Genomic DNA, 23242 nt, shown 5'->3' on the forward strand with positions numbered 1-23242 from the left:
AATAATTTTGTTTTTTCCCAATATTCTAAAACTCATTTTATGTCGACCTATCTCCATAAAATATTAAGCCTACAATCAAATAGAAATGTTGTATACTGGAAAAGTCGAGGACTATTTTCATAGTTTTATAAGGTTTTTACATTCATACAAATACTATTTAGCATACTCCCCGAAGACAAGATGGATTGTCTCTAAAATGCAGAAAAATGCATCAAAACAGTTTGTTTACTAAATGATTCCATGAACACTTTATTCATGCCTGAAAAATGTACTTCCAATTCTTATTTCTCCTCTGAAATTATATCTACCCTTGTTTTCAAACATGTCACAGTCATGGTTCAACTATGAGATTCAAAGCCAGCATGAAAACATTGATTTTAAACAATAACTATGGTGGCTTTGGACTGTGTCAATTTGGCTAAGATAGAATTTTGTTTCCCAGAATTCTTCTTCTTCTATTATTCCAAGTCAGAATTGGCCAACAGAGAAATATATATGAGATTTGGAAAGCAGAAGTGAGACATCATCCATATTCATCCTCGTGATTAGAAGCAGATATAGCCAGTAGGTTGGCCTAGGCTCTCAATCTCCCCCATGGTTAGAAAAATATGCAGTAATGCTATCAGGTTCACACTAGTCCTCTTCCCCATGCTTTTCATGTAACTCTCTTCTTTCTGGTGATGAACAGTCCCAGTCCTACCAACAGACACAGAGACAGAAGCCTTCCATAGACTCCTCCACCACTTACCTCTGTTCTGTGATTCTACTCTAGCAGATGCATATATCTAGTTTCTCAGCTTCTCTGCAAGTTCCTACTTGTCTGCATGCTCCAGGGTAACTAAGGGCTGGTTAGTGACTTTTCTTTAATAACTCAGCTCTCCATTCAAGACCACACGTCCTCTCTTCTTCTTTTAATTGTGTAGATTCTAACTACTATAATAAATCAATTACTTTTCAGTGCTCAGAGTGTTTCTGCTTCTGTGATCAAAAACTTAGTGATTCAAAAGCTTATATAGACAAGTTCCAAATTGGGATATAAATCCCCTACCATTATTGAATTCTTAGAAATTCAGTTGAGAGACTAAATCTCTTTGAAAGTTAAATTTCAAAGACATAAACATCAAAATGAGTTAATGTCTTAAACCAAATTCTATTGCCCTTGTAAGTCAAGGTCAAGGACACTAAAACCCTACTTTCAAACTCTCCAACTACTTTTTCTCATTCTCAGCTAGAAAATTTCTTGGATAACTAGGTAGAATCAGGTTTCTGTAGCAAACGCAGCACGGACTCTTTTCCCTGAATAGCTGTGGTATTTCTGGGGCTTTAGATATTTTATACATTAATGCCAAGCTTCTCATAAGTCTTATTGAAAAGAAGGGCAAATGGTTAATAAAGAACACAGATTATGTTGAAGCGGATGAGTGTTAATGTTAGTAAGGGCATAAGCAGCTCTTTGAAAGAAACTTTGCATTTTGAAATAATTATATATTCACAGGAAATTGCAAAATTAACAAAGAAAGTAAAAAAAAAAATTAGCACAGAAATATCCCATGAGCACTTCACCCAGTAGGTTCATCTTATCTAATTATAGTAAACTATCAAAAATGTGATTTTATTTTGTACATATATATAATACATAACTGTGTAACCATCTCCACAATGAAGATGTAAAATACTCCAGCTCCAAAAGTATCTCCCTAGTTCTATCCCTACCCAGCCCCCACCCCCAACTCCTTACAGTGTTTAAATCCTGGCAAACACTCTGTATTTCCCATCTCTGTAATTTTTCATTCCAAGAATGTTCTATAAATTGAATCAGATACTATGTGATCTTTAGAAAGTGTTCCTTGTCTTCATTCATTAGAAGACCCTTGAGGTCCATTCAAGTTGTTGTGCATTATCGCTCGTTTGCTTCTTTTTATCACTTAGAAGTATTTCCTTGCATGCATGTACCACTAAACTGTGGTACTATTTACCTGTTGAGGGACATTTTGGTGTTTTTTTTCCCCCAGTTTTTCACTGTTAAAATAGCTGTTTAATTATTGTGTACAAGTTTTTGGGGGAAATAAGTTTTAATTTCTAAGGAATAAATACACAGGGGTGGAAACAATAGTCTTATGGTAGTATATACTTGGTTATCTAGAAGCATTTTCCAGAATGGGTGTAATTTTTGTGTTCCCACCAGCAATGTATAAGAGATTCATTTGCTTTGTGTCATTGCCAGCATTTGATATTGACATTACCTTTAATTTTAAGTGTTTACATCATGGTCTAATGGCTAGTGATATTGAACATCTACACAGTTTCATTTCTTTAATGGCTAGTGATTCTGAACATCTACAAGTTGCTTTTTGGCTATCCATATATCCACTTCAATAAAATGTTTTTTCATGTCTCTACCTCTTTCTTGTCTTTATGCCCAATCCAACAATCTAATTAGATTTTGGGTTTTTTTAATGGGTTGAATTTTAAGAATTCTTTGTATATTCTAGATCCAATTTCTTTCTCAGGGGAATAGTTTATATATATTTTCTCCCAATACACAGGTTGTCTTTTCATACTGTTAGCAGGACATTTTGCAGAGCAGAATATTTTAATTTTTATGAAATCCCATTTAGAATTTTTTTGTATTTTATGAATCATGCTTTTAGTGTCAGTCATGTTTGATTAAGTTACAGGTTTACATTTATATTTAAATCTATAATTCATTTAGAGTTAATTTTTGTATAAGGTGTGAGGTATAGGGTAAGATTAGACCATGATGTAAACACTTAAAACAACAGTTTTATGTGTGTGTGTGTGAGTGTGTGTGTCTGTGTGAGTGTATCCTACTGCTCCAGCTTGATTTGTTGAAGTGATTATGCTCTCCATCGAGTTGGCTTTACCTCCTCATCAAAAAGGAGTTAACCTTACTTAAATAGGCATACTTCTGCATTCTCTATTTCATTCCATTGATCTATGCGTCTATCTGTCCTCCAAAATAATGCAAATGTCAAGCTTGAAAGAGAATTTCTGGCTTTAACTATGTTTTTCTTTCCATTATGACATGATATCATGAGGATTAGCTTTAGAAAGGAAGGCAAAACTAACTTGATAATAAAACTATACAATAAATATTGTTGATGTTCTTTATAAAGTTGAGAAAATATGTCTGTTACTCTTTTTCTCATGTTTATTCATTTTTAAAAATCACAAATGGGTGTTTCTGATCAATGGGTGAATTTGATCAATTTTTTTCCCTCAATTGTTATAATCATTTGTTTTTTCTTCTTTAGCCTGTTAATATGCCAGATTATATTGGTTGATACTTCAGCTATTCAAACAGCCTGGAATAAACCCCACTTGGCCATGGTGTATCATTCTTTTTTTATGTATTATTGAATTCTATTTTCTAATATTTTTTTAAGAATCTTGGCATCCATACTGGTGAGACATATAGACTTGTCATTACCTTTGTCTTTTGTTTGTATGATTTTAGTATTAGGTTAACATTCATTTTATAGAATGAGTTGGAGAGTACTCTCTTCTCCATTCTCTCAAAGTGGCTGCGCAGAATTGGTGTTAATTCTTTATTTAATCATTTGGCAGACTTTTCCAGAGAAACCATATACAGCTGGAGACATCTTGTTCAGTAAGTATATAGTTATAAATTAAATTCTCTTCATTGTTAGACAGTGTGCATCATTTATTGATATTGAGCAAGTCATAGCAGTTTCTACTTTTAAAAGAATTAGTTCATTTTACCTCATTAGTCAAATTTATATGTGTGGAGCTGTTTGTAATATCCCTTATTATCTTTTATGTTATCAGCAAGGTTTGCAGTGATATTGTTTCATTCTCGATACTAGTAATTTGCATTTTCTTTGTTTCCTTTGCCAATCTTGCTAGAGGGTTGACAATTTTATTAATCTTTACAAAGAATCAGTTTTTTGTTTATTGAATTTGTCTATTATTTTTCTGTTTCAATACCACTGATGTTTGCTCTTATCTTTATTATTTCATTTTATCTGTTTGATTTGAATTTACTTTATTATCCTGTAATAGTTGGAGGTGGGAGCTCAGGTTACTGATTTGAATCTTTTCCTAATAGAAGCATTCAAGGTTACAAATTTCCCTTTCAGCACTGTTTTAGCTGGATCCCACAAATATTGGTACATAGGCTTTCATTTTCAATCAGTTTCATGTATTTTATTTTATTTTATTTATTTTATTTTATTTTATTTTATTTTATTTTATTTTATTTATTTTATTTTATTTTATATTTTTTTTNCTTGGCCCATTGATATTTAAAAGTATGCTTTCAGTTTCAAATGTTTGGAGATTATCCTGTTATACCTGTTATCTAATTTTAATTTAAGTTTGTAGTCAGAGGATGCACTCTGATTTTAATTACTTTAGGTTTTTTAGTTTTGGCACAGTATTTGATCTTTCTTAATATGTATTGCATAGCCAATTGAAACAATGTGTATTCTGAAGTTGTAGGGATAATAATATTGACTTGATCCTGTTGGTTGATAATCTTTTTGGTTTTGGTTATATATCCTTGATGATATTCTGTCCAATTTTCCTATCATTTGTTGAGATAGAATGGTAAAGTCTCCAATTATATTGTGGATATTTGTTTCTTCTTTCATAAGTTTTTCAGCTCAGATTTTTTTATGTACATGCATTTAATATTGCTATGTATTGGGGGAATTGAACTTTTATCATTATATAATGTCCACTCTATTCCCAGTAATTTTATTTGTACTGAATCTACTTAATCTGATATTAATAGAGCCAATCCTGCTTTCTTTCTTTTTAAAAAACTTTTTGATCTTCATTTATTTTGGAGAGAGAGAGATACAAACTGTGAGTGGGAGAGGAACATAGAGAGAGGAAAACACAGAATCCAAAGCAGGCACCAGGCTCTGAGCCTTCAGTACAGAGCCCAACACTGGGCTCAAACTCACGAACCCGCAAGATCATGACCTAAGCCGAAGTCAGACACTTAACTGACGGACTTATTTTTTAAATATATTATTTAAAAGCTTTTATTATTTTAAAGCTTTTATTCAATGCTTGTTTGGGGTTTTATAATATATATATACATAACTTACTAAAATCTACTGGTATTGACATTTTACCAGTCTAAGTGTAAAAATCATATATTTCTATATCTCTGGATTTTCTCCAATTTATAGTGTAACTGTCAGAAACATTTATTTTATATATATTAAGAACCACATTAGATATTGTAGTATAAATTTTTACCATATGAAATTTGTTGCAATCTCAGAAAAGTATATCCTACGCATAGAATGCATTCCAGACTAGATTGTATAAAGTGCAAAGTATACGTTTTCCTCACTGAGTGTAGAATTATTATAGATGCTGGTCTATATATCAAAATTTTACATATTTACAGAATGCTCTCGAAATTTTTCCATTTCATAAATAATTAATAAGATACTTAAGATAAAAATCAAGATATTTTGTATCATGCATATGATGAGTTAATTTGTCTTCACTCTGTAACATGTCTTTCAATATTGGTGATCTGTAAAAATAATGCTTAAGGAAGCAAGATGGGTCAAAGTCAGAGTGGTGGTCATGGCCCTGGAGGTGGCAAGAAGGATGACAAGGACAAGAAAAAGAAATCCGCACCTCCCGTACCAACTAGAGTGGGGAAAAAGAAGAAGAAAACAAAGGGATCAGATGCTGCCAGCAAGCTGCCACTTGTGACACCTCACACTCAGTGCTGCTTAAAATTACTGAAGTTAGAGAGAATTAAAGACTACCTTCTCATGGAGCAAGAATTCATTAGAAATCAGGAACAAATGAAGCCTTTAGAAGAAAAGCAAGAGGAGGAAAGATCAAAGGTGGATGATCTGAGGGGGACCCCAATGTCAGTAGGAATGTTGGAAGAGACCACTGATGACAATCATGCCATCGTGTCCACATCTGTGGGCTCAGAACACTACATCAGCATTATTTCCTTTGTAGACAAGGACCTGCTGGAACCAGGCTGTTCAGTCCTGCTCAACCACAAGGTACATGCCATCATAGGAGTGCTCATGGATGACACGGATCCNAGAATTAAAGACTACCTTCTCATGGAGCAAGAATTCATTAGAAATCAGGAACAAATGAAGCCTTTAGAAGAAAAGCAAGAGGAGGAAAGATCAAAGGTGGATGATCTGAGGGGGACCCCAATGTCAGTAGGAATGTTGGAAGAGACCACTGATGACAATCATGCCATCGTGTCCACATCTGTGGGCTCAGAACACTACATCAGCATTATTTCCTTTGTAGACAAGGACCTGCTGGAACCAGGCTGTTCAGTCCTGCTCAACCACAAGGTACATGCCATCATAGGAGTGCTCATGGATGACACGGATCCCTTGGTCACAGTGATGAACGTAGAAAAGGCCCCCCAGGAAACCTATGCTGATATTGGGGGTTTGGACAACCAGATCCGGGAAATTAAGGAATCTGTGGAGCTTCCTCTCACTCATCCCGAATATTATGAAGAGATGGGTATAAAGCCGCCAAAGGGGGTCATTCTCTAAGGACCACCTGGCACAGGTAAAACCTTATTAGCCAAAGTAGTAACAAACCGAACCTCAGACACTTTCCTAAGAGTGGTTGGTTCTGAACTTATTCAGAAGTACCTAGGTGATGGGCCCAAACCCGTTCAGGAATTGTTTTGAGTTGCAGAAGAACATGCATTGTCCATCGTGTTTATTGATGATATTGATGCCATTGGAACAAAAAGATATGACTCAAATTCCGGTGGCAAAAGAGAAATTCAACGAACAATGTTGGAACTGTTGAACCAGTTTGGATGGATTTGATTCAAGGGGTGACGTGAAAGTTATCATGGCCACAAACCGAATAGAAACTTTGGATCCAGCACTTATCAGACCAGGCCACATTGACAGGAAAATTGAGCTCCCCCTGCCCAATGAAAAGACTAAGAAGCGCATCTTTCAGATCCACACAAGCAGGATGACGCTGGCTGATGACCCTGGATGACTTGATCATGGCTAAAGATGACATCTCCGGGGCCGACATTAAGGAAATCTGTGCAGAAGCCAGTCTGACGGCCTTCAGAGAACACAGGGTGGAAGTAACAAATGAAGACTTCAAAAAATCTAAAGAAAATTTTCTTTATAAAAAACAAGAAGTCACCCCTGAGGGTCTCTACTTGTAGCCACATTTGCCTTCAAGGAGACGGTCGGGAAGCTGCTGGAGGAACCACGTTCCAGCTGATCTTTCTTAGCAACCCCCTCCATGCCCCTTACTGAGTCTGATGTGTAGGGCGCCCCCCAGGCTGCCTTCATGTGTCGGCCACGTGCAGTGTTCTCCCCTCAATAAAGTGACTTCCTCCTCAAAAAAAAAAAATAAATAAAAATAAAAAATAATAATGCTTAAATCCATAATGCTAATAAAAAAATTTTATCATAGGATTCAAGTTTATTCTAACTATTCAAAGAACTCATAGTGGGCCTTTTGCTTCCTCTTAAACATATATTTAAGTGCTTAGAACTGAAAACACTAACACTTAGAAGGAAAACACATCAATAACTTATAAATACTTAAGTGACCACTTGAGAATCAATAATATTGTAAATTATCCTCTTTTCTGGCTTAATTAATGAACAGCATACATATAAATGTGTGAAATCTCTTTGGCATCAAACTATCATAATGTAAAAATGTAATTTTTTATTATTTATATCTTCTTAATGTAGTGAATCCTATTTTGAAAAATATTATGTAAACGTTTAGGACATTCTAAATGACTATGTTTACATGAAAGCCTAATAAGGTAATAGTAAATAAATATTATTATTTAGAATAAAATTATTGCTCCATAATACTATTTGCTAAGAAATTTTCTAATTAGTTTATAAAGAATAATACCATAAGCAAAGAAGATTTGAGCTCTGACATGTAAAGTTCTTGGAAATATCAGTTCCATCCTCATGAAAAGATATCTTAACAAATGGAAAATCAATAACGTTTTAGATAATCAGAGAAGTGAGGTCACAGGCTTAACTACAGAAACCAAAGACAGAACATCTTGAATAAATACAAAGAAAAATGACTTTCCTTATAGAGAAACACCAAAAAAAAAAAATTACCTTAACTTCCTCATCATAAACCATGCAAACAATAATAGATTAGAGAGAAGTATTTGAAATGTTGAAAGAAAAACACCAAGATAGAATTCTGTATTAAGTAAAAATATTCTTCAAAATTCAAGAAGAAATAAAACTTTTTTCAGAAAAACAAAAGTACACAAAATATTTTATTTTTTTATTCTTAATAATAATGACCTAATAGATAAAAGTTTGCTCAAAATAATAGTAGAAACAACATTTTGGGTAATTATAGTATGTAGATAATGGAATGAATGGCAATAATGTCACACAGATAGGAGGGAGAAGTTGGGAATATTCTATTATATGGTACCTTATATGGTTTAATATTCTATTATGTTATATGGTATAATATTCTATAGAGTATTCTATTATAAGGCATCAATATTATATGGTATAATAACCATGAAAAACAAATTTAAAAGACATACAACATATGAAGAAATGGGAGAAAATAGTCAAAAATGCTCAATTAAAACCAGAAAAGTATAACTGACTTATAATATCCTGTTAGTTTCAGGTTTACATTTTAGTATTCATATTTTTATACATTGTGAAATAATCCCCATGATAATTTTGATCCCTCAACATACTAGAGTTGTTACAATATTATTGATTATATTCCTTATGCTGCATATTATCTCTCTGTGACTTAGTCATTTTATAACTAGTTTGTACCTCTTAGCACTTCACTAATTTCACTTGCACCCTTAACCCCTCCCTGCTCTGATAACTAACAGACCGTTTGTTTCCTGCATCCAAGAGTCAGTTTGTTTTATTTTGTTGATTCATTTGTTTTATTTTCTTAGTTTTTTTGATTCTATATATGAGTGAAATCATATGGTATTTGTCTGGCTTATTTCACTCAGCATTATACTCTGTTTCCATCCATGTTGTTGCAAATGGCAAAATTTCTTTCTTCTTTACTTTTTTAATGTCTTATTTATTTTTGAGAGAGAGAGAGAGACTGAGTGCGAGTAGAGGAAGGGCAGAGAGGGAGACACAGAATCCTGAAGTAGGCTCCAGGCTCTGAGCTCCAAGTTGTCTGCACAGAGCCTGATGCCGGGCTCAAACCCACGAACCATGAGATCATGACCTGAGCCAAAGTCAGGTGCTCAACCAACTGAGCCACCCAGGCGCCCCTCATTCTTCTTTATAACTGAGTAATATTTCTGTGTGTATGTGTGTGTGTGTGTGTCACATATTTTTTAATCCTTTCACTCAACAGTAGACACTTAAATGGCTTCTACATCTTGGCTCTGCAATGAACATAGTGGTGTTTGTATCCCTTGTAATTGGTATTTTCATTTTCTTTGGATAAATATCCAGAAGTGGAATTGCTGGATTCTATAGTAGTTGTATTTTTCATTTAGGGAGGATCTTTGCCAGGAGTAGAACTTCATCACCCACCTGATGGCACAGCCCAGGGGATCAACAAGAGAAGACTGCACAGCGGTTCTCTGAAGGTGAAGCTACTGATATCTCTTCTGCTATTCAATCAGCTTATTTTTCTTACTGAGTATTTCCCTATGACTCGGCAGTTAGCTGATCATTAAAGGCACTTTAAAGAAAACACGTCCCTGTAAAAGTTTACAGTAGGGGTAGGATACTAAGAAAGCCATCACGTCTTAATTTCTCTAAAGAATAGGCTCTACCTGTCATGCTTCAATTTCTCTAAAGACTAGGTTCTACCTATCTCAGCTATAACAAATGAAACTAGCAATATAGAAAACAGAATTAGCCCTTTAGCTTGTTAGGCATAGAAATAGTAAGATTAAAGATTAATTCTAAAAAGTAAAAGAGCAGAAAGGCAAGGAAATAACCAGAAAGTTTCCTCACGGATGAATTCCCTGGAAAACACTCTGAGAATAAGAACAAAGGCTTGATCCAAACATACAGGAAGTAGAAAGCATATATAAGCTTGCTGAAGAATCAATAAACTGTCCAGACTGGTTCACTCGAGCTGTCTGTGTCCATTCCTTCTCACCAATGCCGTCCACCCTTCAGGGACCCCTGGATCAGCTGGAGCGGGACTCTGGCAGATCTTCTATACTGTTTCCATAGTGATTTCAAGAATTTACATTCCTACACAATGCACAAGTTTTCCTTTTCCTCCATATCCTCATTAACAATTGCTCTTTTCTGTCTTTTTGATAATTGCCAATCTGGTAAGTGTGAGGTGATATCTCAGAGAAGTCAGACACAACAGATCACAGGTTATGTGATTCCACTAATAGAAAGACAGAAAGTAAATCATTGTCTCCTAGAGCGAGAGATGGAAACAAGGAATGACTGTAAATGGGTAGGAAGGATATTTTAAGGGTGATGAAAGAGTTCTAAAATTGGATTGTGGTGATGGTTTCCTAACAATGTAAATTTATTAAAAATCACTGAATTGTAAAAAAATAAAATACATAACCCACAAAGAACAACAACAGCAACAACAACATACCAGAGAAAGCAGAGAAGAAGACAATGTGGATAATATCTTGAAGTCTCTTTTTGGGGTAAAAACAACTATGGGACATAAAGTCAGCCTCAAAAAATAGTCTATTTTGGGATTTGGGTTGTTAAACAATGATGATTTTAATTAAGTCAATAATTGTATTTTCATATAAAGCAAAATAAACTAAAAACTCAAGAAGCGGAGAGAGCCTTGCTGTTAAATAATTGTCATGGACAATAGCTTCTGTGTTTCAAAATAACTTGTACTGTTGTAGACAGCTTTAAAAGTCATGATTTGGGATGAAAGTATGCAAACGGGCTTGGATAGAATTTTTTAAACAGAAAAGAAGAATATGCTTTGAAAAAGTAAAAAAGAGACATAAATGCTTTAGAAATTTACAGAGATGTTCATTGCAAAGTTAGGGAGAAACCACTTTGCTAAGATTACACCAGATTGTGATGGGTCTTTAAATCTGTACTTAGCTATGCCAAGAAATTTAAGCTTTTTTGGTTTGTAAATTATAAAATATTGATTTCACAAGAGAGAACATGTTAATGGCATTTTCGAGTATATGCAAAAATCAATATTTTATAATAATGACAGTAATGGTCATATATACCGGAAAGAGGCATAAAAATGTAGGTTGTGGGAAATTTTTGTTTGAAGACCAAGAGGTAGTAATAAATGAAAGTCTTCCAAAGATATGAAGATGAAAACAGTTCACACAGAGATAAATCTGAGTGAAGACAGAAAGAAGCAGTATCTTTTTCTTTCTAAAACCATGAGTTGGAGCTTATATGTGTGGATATGGGGGTTGAGTGTCAGTTTAAGAGAGGCAAAGTCAGGGACAATAGAAGATAACAAGGGAAACAAATATTAAGAATCAGTTGAAGGCATAATGACCAAAAATTGACAATAGTTTTAGTATAATAAAAGAGAGAAAGAAAATTTGGGAGTATTTCAAGAAGTAAACCAAAGCTAACATTAGCAGGGAGAATTAGGATTTTGCTTCTGACTTTGGAGTGACTTCATACCATCAGAAAAGGGTATCTGCTTTGAGATTTTACTTCTGTTCACAATTTGATGATCATAATTGTTCATAAAATGAACAAGTATCACCAAAATAGTATTTATATTATTATGTTTTCTTGTTCATAGAAACCAATATATTTCATTGTACTTGCCATTATGGTATTGTGCTTTGTCATGGCCAGTCCTCTTTTTTGGATATGGAGTATATTTGCCTGTTGAAAAAAAGTACATTATATAAGAATTAAGGTATTGTAAGAATGTCATTCAGAGTTATCAAGCCAATGTGAATAATGAATACAAATATTTACTAAGAAACGACCATGATGGATTTCATCTGCACAGTAATATCATATGGTCAACAAGAAAGAAATACACATGTTACTCAATTTTATGATTTCAAATAATTATGGGTTGAATATTTTATAGCATACAAAAATAATTCTATGGAATAACACAGAGTTAAAAATTTACCAGTATTTTGGCATATTCATTGTCCAATTAATGTGTGTTGCATAAATTTTACAATTTAATATTCCACTGTCTAAAAGATTGGTTTAAGTGGGATTGTTTACTATATTGAATTGAGCCAGATAACTTAATGATCTTTTTATAGTCCTCCAAATCGATGAGATTCTTAGACATAATAGAGATAAATGCAATTAAACAAAAAAGCTTTAAGGCTGTTATTCTTAAATTTATTACTTCTATAGCTATAAAAACTCCCTTCATTTAAAAGGCTTTCAAATAAAAGTTATTTAGAATATAACACATTTCCCCCCAAATTCTATACCAAGCAATAAAGTAAAAGTATTAAATATGGAAATTACAAAAGACTCATGGCATGAAATATATAAGTTCCAGAAAGTAATGTGACTTGTTCAAAATAATAGAAATGGTAGACCTAAAAAGCAGGGCTTCTGACTTTATCTACAGTGTTCTTTCCATTATGACATTCTCTCATGAGGATTAGCTTTAGAAAGAAAGACAAAAATATATCTTCATGAGATAAAAAATAAAGAGAAGAATATTAGTGAAGATATAGACAAATTCTGGCATTGGGATCAGCAATTCAAGTTAACTTAGTTTTGTAGACTTAAATTATTTCCATAAAATTTCAGCTAAAATTACCTGAAGATAAGGGTTATAGAAAGTGAAATGCTTTATATAATGTAATGTAACAAATAATTTTAATAGGGAGAGAATCTTTTGTAACTATGCTTACACAACTTAGTTTCAAACAAAAAACAAATGGTAATTCTAAACTCTAGTTTTTATCTACAAACATGATTGCATGTGAACAGAAAGGATTCTAGGGTTACAAGGGATGATCAAGTAGAGACGCAAAGAAGCCGGTGGACTAAAGAGAGGTTGAGGTTGTGTGACTTGATCTCTCCATCCAAATGTAATATCGTCGCTATAAAAATAAGAGAGGATGTAAGGAAAAAAAAACAAAACATTCGTGACCAGAATTAAAAATTAGAAAGGGCTACTGTTTAGCTATGAGAAAGAACGACATTCTTACCCTTGTGACAAAATAGGTAGACCTTGAGTATATTATACTAGGTAAGTCAGACAGAGAAAGACAAGTGTATGACATCACTTCTATGTGAATCTTAAAAAGCCAAACTTGGGACATGTAGGTGTCTCAGTTGGTTAAGTGTCCAACTCTTGATTTGGGTGTAGGTCATAAACTCATGGTTCATGGGATTGAGCCCCCAGTTTGGGCTCTAGGCTGGGAATGGAGTCTGCTTGGGGTTCTCTCTCTCCTTCTCTCTCTTTCTCTCTCTCTCTCTCTGCCCCTCCCCACCTCTATCTCTCTAAAAACTAAAATAAAAAAGAGAGTAAATACCATAGTACAGTTTTCATGATCAGGCCCTATGTGGAGTATTGGTTTCAGTTCCAGAAAACATATTTAGTCTGCTTTATATGTCTTGATGGATGAAGTACCTGAAAATCTTGATATTAAAACAAGAAAGAAAGAAAAGAAAAAGATTTGAAGAACTGAAGACATTTACCGTAGGGAGGAAAAAAAAAAACTTTAAAGGAAAATATTGACTTCCTTTACTACCTGGGAGACATCAAAGTTTTTGATGTGATGTGATGTGATGTGATATGATGTGATGTGATGTGATGTGATGTGTGTGTGATTCCATTGGAATGATAAGATAGATCAAAGATATAGTTGAAACTATAGGAGATGCTTTAGGTAAATTTGTGTAAATATTTTCAAAACAATAAGGTATGAAACAGACTACTTAAAACTAAATGAAAATAATGTGTCCCAAGCATGGAGAAAACAAATATTCAGATATGCAGTGATATTTTAAACTTAAATCACCAATAATCTCTATTTTTAACTTTTAAAAAGTTTATTTCATATTTGTATAAACAGTGACACTTTTGTATTACCCGTTTTTTTTTTTCTTTTTACTTTTGCTCACCCATAGAATTGTACCTAGAGGTCCACTTTTTATTGAAATAGAAGAGTGTTGAAGTATTTATACAGAGCCAAATTACATTGTGAGTATGGGAAAAAATTAACTCTAAAGATTCTAAGTACAATCAATTTTCTCCTTATAAATCTAAAATTAAAATTGTTTACTTGTCTAAACTTGGTTAAAACCGTGAATTACTAAACATGTTGGATATTCCTTTTTAAAAATATTTAAATGTATATTTAAATTTAGGAGAGAGAGAGGAGGAGGGGTAGAGAGAGAGGAAGACACAGAATCCAGAGCAGGCTCCAGTCTCTGACCTGTCAACACAGACTCCAAAGAGGGGCTCAAACTCACAAGCTGTGAGGTTATGACCTGAGACAAAGTTAGACGCTTAACCAAGTGAGCAACCCAGGAGCATGTATGTTGGATATTGAGGAAAATAAAGAGGTCACTAGTAGTGGTCATGTGTTCTTTTTGTAGTTTTGCTTTAGGACCTGCCCCTGTTCTACTAAATTCAATTCTGGTAGGGTTCTGGATCAAATATCCCTCCCATATTCCCCACAGGAAGAAAATATGAGCAAGGGTGCAAAGTTAGATTGCTCTATTTACTTGGACACAGTAAGATAGAAATGATGTTATAAAGGCTTTATTGGTACCATAGCAGCCACACAACCCTACTCCACCCTATATATTGGAGCCCTAACTGGTGGAAGGGCATAATTCTTGAATATTTAGTTATCTACCATTGATATAATGTAGAAAGAGCCTGTTTGGGAATGAAACAAACATGGAGGAAAGCATAAACAGGAGAGAGAGAGAGAAATAAGATATATTCCTAGACACACTGTTGCACTCCTAGATGCCGAAGATGTCATGTCAGATCAGACCTTGGATCAACCACTAATATAAGCCAACAATAAATCTCCTTTGTTTATGCCACTTGAGTTGTGTTTTTGTCCCTTTTAATTGAAAAAGCCTTGACCAATATAGATCCTATACCTCTTTTTTCCTCAAATGTAGAGCCCAAAGCAAGCCCTCCACAACCTATTCACTCATTATTTTTCTTCCCCTAGAGCCCATTCCAGTTGATCCCTACCTTTCCTAGCCCAACCAAAACCAAAAACGCATTTCACACAAAATGTATTTCCTCAAATCTTAAGGTCATGTTGCTTTCTTTTGACATATGATTTTATATGTCAAGGTCTAAGATGAGAGAACAAAAAAGATAATATGGCAAAATTATTATTTTATTTTAAATTGTAATCTTTACTTTTCATACTCAACACTAATGGTATTGATTAAAAACTAGTTTAAAATGTCAAGCATCCTTGCTTAATTTTGTACATCTTCAGAGGATTTTTTTCCCTCGGTATTGTATGTTCCATGGCCTAGACACTCTCCAGGAAAGTCCCCTAGTGAACCAAACTTAGGATATAGGTGTCAAATGTGGTAAAATATTAAACTTACAGTACCTGAGAACTCAAGGCTTTTATGTTGTTGCTGTTATTTTGTTTGTTTGTTCACTTTTGGTCATTCATTTCCAACCAAGTGAATGGACTGTTTCTCAAAGGAACATAAACATTCAACTAATTTCTGTTTTTCAAACACATAAACTCATTTCTGCAACCTTAGGCTACATTCTGTGGTTTATTTAGTCACCATCCTTTACTTATTAAATTAACTACGCTGAGTGGCTTGTGTTGTCTGCTTTAGTACCATGAGAGGCTAAGCACCTCAAAGCCTCCCTAACCAGCACTGAAGTGTTTATTTTTCCCACGACTCATAAAGAAGTAGCTAATACTAGTGCCACACAGAGGCCATTGCATCCAGTGAAGACAAAATGCTCCTTCAAAATGAACCAGTTTCATGATGGCAATAACATCTAATTTGAATTCGCCTACTTTGTCTGCTTGCACTGTTTGGTATGAGTTAGCAAGTGTAGTACCGCTGTGAGTTCATAATTGAATTAATTATTCCCATAATGGATAATATCTCTCTCTTCCTTCCATAATGTCTATTCCTTGGCTATAATGTTCTGTAATTGATATCAAGCATTTTAACTCATGTTGAGAGGGACATACATATATGAGGACAAAGGGGGGATGATAATGGTTTATATATAAAAGCCAGGTATACTTTATTTACCTCTCTGAAAATGACTTTTATCATTGGCAATCAAGTTGTTCACACATAAGTATCATCTGCCTTCATTATGTCCACCTAAATTAGATGTCAAATTTTGCAAAGTATGTGATCAGATATTTAACATCTTTTTTATTATTACCAATTCATAAGATGAATTCATAAGATGTTTATCTGAAATTTCCACCTATGAATGCTTTATTATCAAAATCCCAGCTCAAAACAATATGTCCTCTGGGAATAATTTACTTCAGAGGGTTTAAATTTACTCATTTAATTTTCTTATTTCTCATTTACTTTCTATAATTTATTATTAATTTATACATTGTGATATTAATCTCATATTTTGCATGTATTTGATATAATACTAAATTATAAGCTATTTGAAGGAAATGACTCCTACATATTTATTTTTCATTTTCCTTTTCATTTTGGAATCTGGAATTATGTAAGCATTAATTAAACATTTGAACTTAAATGCTGAGATACATTTATTTTTGCATCATTTGAACATTTTTGGATGAGCTAGTTCTTATTTAGAAGACAATTTTATACTTTCAAATAAAACTGATATTGTCTATATTGGCAAAAAGAATGATTTAGATAAACACATGTTAATGAACACACAAATACGTAAGGCAAAGCACATGCTACCACACCTACAAAGTAAAATTTGCACTTGTCCATGTATGTACATTATATATATAAATATATATGTTTGTTTAATTTATTTATAAGTAGGTTCCATGCCCAACATGGGGCTTGAATTCATGATCCCAAGATCAAGAGTCACATACTCTACTGACTGAGCTAGCCAGGCACTCCTTGACCGTATCTAAAGGAGTCAAGCTGCTAACCCTTTTATAAAAGAAGTTAGAAAAGTCAAAAGAGGGTTAAAGATAATGAGAAGGTAATTCTAAAGAAAAGATATAAAGAAAACTAAAATATGTGAATGTTAAAAGAGGAATTACCAGGAGACTTTAGAATTTTTTGTTGCTAAGCTTTTGTGGTATAGAGGGATAGAAACACGAAATTGAAGTATGCCAGTAAGACCAGAATTTCTCAATATCTTTCATTATCAGTTTCTTCACATGTAAAATGTGATAGTAGCAATACTTCTTAGGATCACTTTAAGGGTGTATGTCCACATACACATATTTATTAACATATACTGTTACATAGTGATAAAAGTTTATCAAATAATAATATCTTACAAAAGAACATAAAAAAACTCACTTTAAATTCTAAGGACAAACATTTTCTGTAGGGGAATGAAATTTACAATTTTTTGATTCTCTTATCTTTCCCAATAACACTTTCCTCCTGCCATGAATAGATACTAATTTTAAGAGGTCTGAAAATATCAGCGGTGCTTTTTGGAACATTTCTTCTGTGTCCTCATTGTACGACAAGACACCCAAACATCAACAAAAATTGCTGAGGTTCTCTGAAGCAGGTAGGCCTTTGTCTGCTAGGAAACTCTTGGGAAACAAAGTCTGCTCCTGCATATTATAACAATAAAACCATATTTGAGTATCATGGTTATATGATATAACACTGTTATTCTAGGCTCTTTCTGAACATTTTTATCTTTTATTGCCCACAGTTTTAAAATGACAATGACAAAGGGGCATCTGGGTGGCTCAGTCAGTTGAGCATCCAATTTTGACTCAAGTCACAATCTTGCACTTTGTGGGTTTGGGCCCTGCATCAGACTTTGCTGTCAGCTCAGAACCCACTTCAGATCCTCTCTCTCCCTTTCTCTGTCTCTGCCATGTTTGTGCACATGTGCTCTCTCTCTCAAAAATAAACAAATATTAAAAAAATATAAATAAATAAATGATAATAACAATGACAATTGTCCCTTGGCTATTTGTAATGATGTCAAGTCAAATCATAATTACGTGTTTAACTTAAATCCTTAGACACTTGAAATAATAAATATTCTCCTTTTTTTTTTTTACAAAAATCATGTTTAATACTTAGTGGTTAGATATGCTATTTAGAAAAACAATGCATATATGTTATTTCCTAACATTTACCTGACCATGCAGTCAATATGGCATTACATAAAATCTGATTTACATAGATACTCAAATTGATTTCCTAAACCTAATTAGGAATGATTTTTATGATGATCTTCTAAGAGGTCATTGCATTGAAAAATATTCCTTAGGGCATTACCAGACAGATATTTAATGTTCAAGTACTTGGAAAAAATGTCATCAACAGCTTGAAGACATTAAGCTAAACTATGTACTTTACAATAACATCAGTGGGAGTAAAATCCAGTTATCTCTACCACCTTTCAATTCTTGCATTTTCCCTTTACTCAGCCTGTTAAATGATACTCCTTTTATGTGAAATATTTCAATAGGGAGCTTTAAGGAATTAGTTTCCAACACTTAAATGATCTACATTGCACTGACACAAAGAATTTTATTATGATTGGGAGAGAAAAACTTTGGTTCCCACATACCCATTTTTTCCATTGTTCATGGCAAGATCATTGTGAAACTAAGTATTCGTTTACAGTGAAACACCAACAAAATACATATATATTCTTATATGATGCAAGTGACTTAAAACTATGTTTTGATATATTTATCATTTTCCTTTTTATAATAGTTTTACACTTGGGTGTATACAAAAGAGGCACCTGTGGGGGTGGTGGAAAAGATACTGTTAAATGGCTAAACAAGTGACATCTAGTATAATGGATGAGGAGATAAAGACATGCTAAAATGTTCCGCCAAAATTCTAAGATGAAAAACAAAACAACTGTGGGTGAGATATCTCTCCAGATCCTCTCTTCTCTCTCTCAATATCTATAGAAGATGATAGATGATAGATGGATGGTTGGATGGATAGATGATAGATGATAGATAGATAGATAGATAGATATTCCAGTGAGACTATCTAATCTACATATAGCTACCTATATGTATATCTATCTATTTCAGTATTTATATAGGAGCATACTGATATCTCTATAGATCTCTCTTTCTCTATCTAAAGATATCTCTCTATATATCCACATATATGAGTATCTCTACAAGATATCTGTTATCTATCTCTCTATCTATCTATCTATCATCTATCTATCTATCTATCTATCTATCTATCTATCTACCTATTGCAGTGATATCACACACACACATGCGCACATATATAATCCAATGATTTTACCAATGTGGTTCATATTCATATTCATTTGAATCAGAATTATTGGTACTTTAAAGAACTGTTTTGGAAAACCAAACCTCATCATTAACTTCAAAGATAGAACCTATCTTGTATCACCACGCTTTAAAGTAATCAATCAATTGGATGTGAACCATATATGTTTATAAAATAGAGCTGGTGGGCAAGACAAAAATGACAACATAAAAAAAACTATAAAAGCCTAAAGGAGATGCACATAAAGTATCTAAATATATTATGAAATGTGAATCTTGAAGTATATTTTTAAGCATACATATATTTCTACCCTAGATCTAAAACATAATTGAACCAAAGAGAATAATCATAAATGTTCGGGAATATGTAATTTACATTTTAAATAAGGATATTTTTTAAAAAGGCCATTTGCACATATAGTCTAAAATAAATCTGGAATTAAATATACTATTTTTTCTCAGCAAAACCCAAGAATTATACTGTCTGAGAGAGGAGATTGAGGATTTAAAGCAAAGTAGAAAAATAAAAATATCCCACACATATCTTTTTATTGGAGTGAGAAAATAGTAGAGTAGCTCTTAAATTATCTATCCAGATGTGGGAAATTTGTATCACTTATTCATCTAAATGTAGAGAAATATGTGGTTAAATGTGAGCTTTAGGAAACATAAAGCTATAAGCAAGGACCTGGAAGACAGCAATAGAATTAACAGATTCACAAGAGGAATAGAGGAATAAGTAGCATCATAATCACTCTAATACATAATAAAAATAAATAAGTACATAAAAGGAAAACTATTAAGAAAAATAAATAGCAAACAGAAGTCAGATCATGGAAACATATTCACTTGTTCCATAAAAATAAACAGAATGATAACTTCTATTAACAACAATAATGTCCAGTTATAACAAGGACATTAAATACTACTCTTGGTCTTAACCAAAAGTTCAAGAAGTGATAACAACAAACATATTATATATGTTAAACAAAGTTGGGTATAGAAATTTACTTTTTTTTTAATATTTTTTTTTATTTCTAGGAGGAGAGAGAAAGACAGCGTGAATAGGGGAGGGTCAGAGAGACAGGGAGACACAGACTCTGAAATAGGCTCCAGGCTCCAAGCTGGCAGTCAGCACAGAGCCCGAAGCGGGGCTCGAAACCATGAACCGTGAGATCATGACCCAAGCGAAAAGTCGGAAGCTTAACCGACTAAGCCACCCAGGTACCCCTAGAAATTTACTTTTAAAGAGTAAAAATAGAGAGAGAGAAATGGGGAAGGGTACAAAAATTATATCAGGAAAATAAAAACGAAATGATATTAGTACCTATATCAGATGATATGAGATCAAAAAACATGGGCATAAGGAAATATAAAATTATATGAAACAAACATTACCACTGTTTAAACAGTTTATAAATGCAGAAGAAACGATGAAGAAATTGTAGTCTAAAACTTAGTACACATTTTCCCATTCAAAGGATTACTATCTGGTGGCCAAGAGCTAGATCCAAATATAAAACAATATCTTATTTCATTAAAATGACCAGAATGTGAACTTGTCAATAATTATATAAAATGAAGTAAAAAACCGAACGAGCAGTGCAGCAACTTGGAGCAACATACTTTTGAAATGCATGGACTCAAACACCAAATAAAAGGGGAAAATTGAATGAATTCCACTGGAAAATTGCTGTGTGGGACAAAAATTCATGACATACTCAGAGCTGTTTTTTCTCCATACTTGCCTAAGATGTGAAAATATTGCCATTCTGAAATTTCAAGTCACTGATTTCAGCCCTGACATAAATGGTAAATCTATTCTTTATTGGGTAAGTAAATTTTGATAAATACAGAGATGGTGGGGGAAAAAAAACCTTAAATTTGATAAATTTATGCTAAATTAAAGGTACTATCTTATATACGTTATATAAAATGCAATAGTTAAACTCACCTATTGATTTTATGGTTTTAAATGGAAAGATAAAAGATTATTTGACTAAATGTATTAAATATTTTCATATTAAAGACAGCTTACCTCACTATGAATACAAGACATAGCATTTAAATTACATCTTGGTTAAACACTCAAGAAGCTTGAGTGTTGGGGCGCCTGGGTGGCTCAGTTGGTTGGGCGTCCAACTCCGGCTCAGGTCATGATCTCGCGGTTCGTGGATTCGAGCCTCGCGTCGGGCTCTGTGCTGACAGCCAGCTCAGAGCCTGGAGCCTGCATCTGATTCCGTGTCTCCCTCTCTCTCATCCTGCTCACACTGTCTGTCTGTCTCTCTCTCAAAAATAAATAAATAAATAAATAAATAAATAAACGAAAGAAGCTTGAGTGTTTTGGCTTTGAAAAGTTGTAGGTGTTAAAATGTTTAAATATATCATGTTGATATGTTGTCCTTTTAAACTATACAATGCAAATATAGTATCTATTTAAACTAGGGAAATATACATTCATGTACTTTGTATATTATGTTTATATTTTTATTTAAAATATATACAAATATGAATATATATTATGTAAGAAATACATATATAATCCATGTACGCAAATATGAATATATTCATATTTATCATGAGTACCATATGTAACATATGATTTTTAAGATAATCTTCCATATGTTATATGTTCATAGACAATATTACAGAAATGCATTTTATTCACCCATAATTAATTACATTAATAAATATACTTTGTCACATGATAAATACATCTAATAATTAAGTTTAAAGTTGAACAGAAATTTAAATTAATTTATTGAATTAATAAAATATTAACAAAATTAAATAGACAAAATATTTTTTCTTAAGGTATAACTTCATATATATGTGCAGAAAATGTTTTTTTAAATTTTTTTATTTATTTTTGAGAGAGAGAGAGTGCAGGTAGAGAAGGTGCAGAGAGAGACACACAGGCACAGAATCCGAGGAAGGGCCAGGCCCTCAGCTGCCAGCACAAAGCCCCACGGGGCTCGAACCCGCAGACTGGGGGATGATGACCTGAAACAAAGTCAGACGCTTAACCAACTGAGCCACCCCAGAGCCCCCAGAAAATGTTCCTAACTTTAACTGTTAAACTTACATGTCAGTAACTTTTAATTTATAATATTAAAAAATGATCAGAATTTTAAATCCTCCAAGCTGCATATTCATTTTTCCTGGATGTCCATTAAAAATTATAAAAAACAACATTTATTGACATGCTTTTTTCTTTTTTTTTTTTACAAATAGTTTATTGTCAAGTTGGTTTCCATNTTATCATTTGCAACTATCTTTTCCCATTCTGTCATTGTCTATTAGTTTTATGGATTTTGACACACTTATTTCATAAATAGTAGTATCTACCATACAAAACATGGCAACACAGAAAGATAAAGGTATTTTTTGCATGTGTGTTTGTGTGTGTCTGTGTGTGTATAGAATGTATATGTATTGAATGGAATAAGCATCTTATATACTCATGATTCGGAAAAAAATGATATTTTGCACAAAGTAAAATAATGCAAACCTTAATCTTGTGTGAGATAAAAAAGTAATCCCTTATAGACTCCCTTATCTTCATTATTATATAAAATGTACTCAGTATGAAGGTGGTTACTATATGTTAAAAGCTAGGAAAAGAGTAGCATATATTACTATAGTGTAGATAAAGAAATTAATAAACATAAAGGCAGAAATTAATAAAAGACTTGTAAAAAATAGAAGTATGAATAGATATATAGAAAGGCAGTTTATTTTGAAAATCCACAGAAACTAATGCCTTATGTAAATTTTAAAGCAAAAACAAATATAAAAATGATTAAAATTAAGAATAGAAAAGACACAGCCATAGACAAGTAAAAGATGAAAAGAATT

The 23242-nt window shown here is 33.1% G+C and overlaps 1 pseudogene; it reads left to right on the forward strand.

The window, feature by feature from the left end:
- Positions 1-5567: 5567 nt before the first annotated feature.
- LOC144227874 (26S proteasome regulatory subunit 4-like) lies at positions 5568-7195 on the forward strand (annotated as a pseudogene).
- The last annotated feature ends 16047 nt before the right edge of the window (positions 7196-23242 follow it).

This window comes from Crocuta crocuta, unplaced genomic scaffold (assembly GCF_008692635.1).
Source record: "Crocuta crocuta isolate KB4526 unplaced genomic scaffold, BGI_CrCroc_1.0 scaffold556, whole genome shotgun sequence".
Lineage (NCBI taxonomy): Eukaryota > Metazoa > Chordata > Mammalia > Carnivora > Hyaenidae > Crocuta > Crocuta crocuta.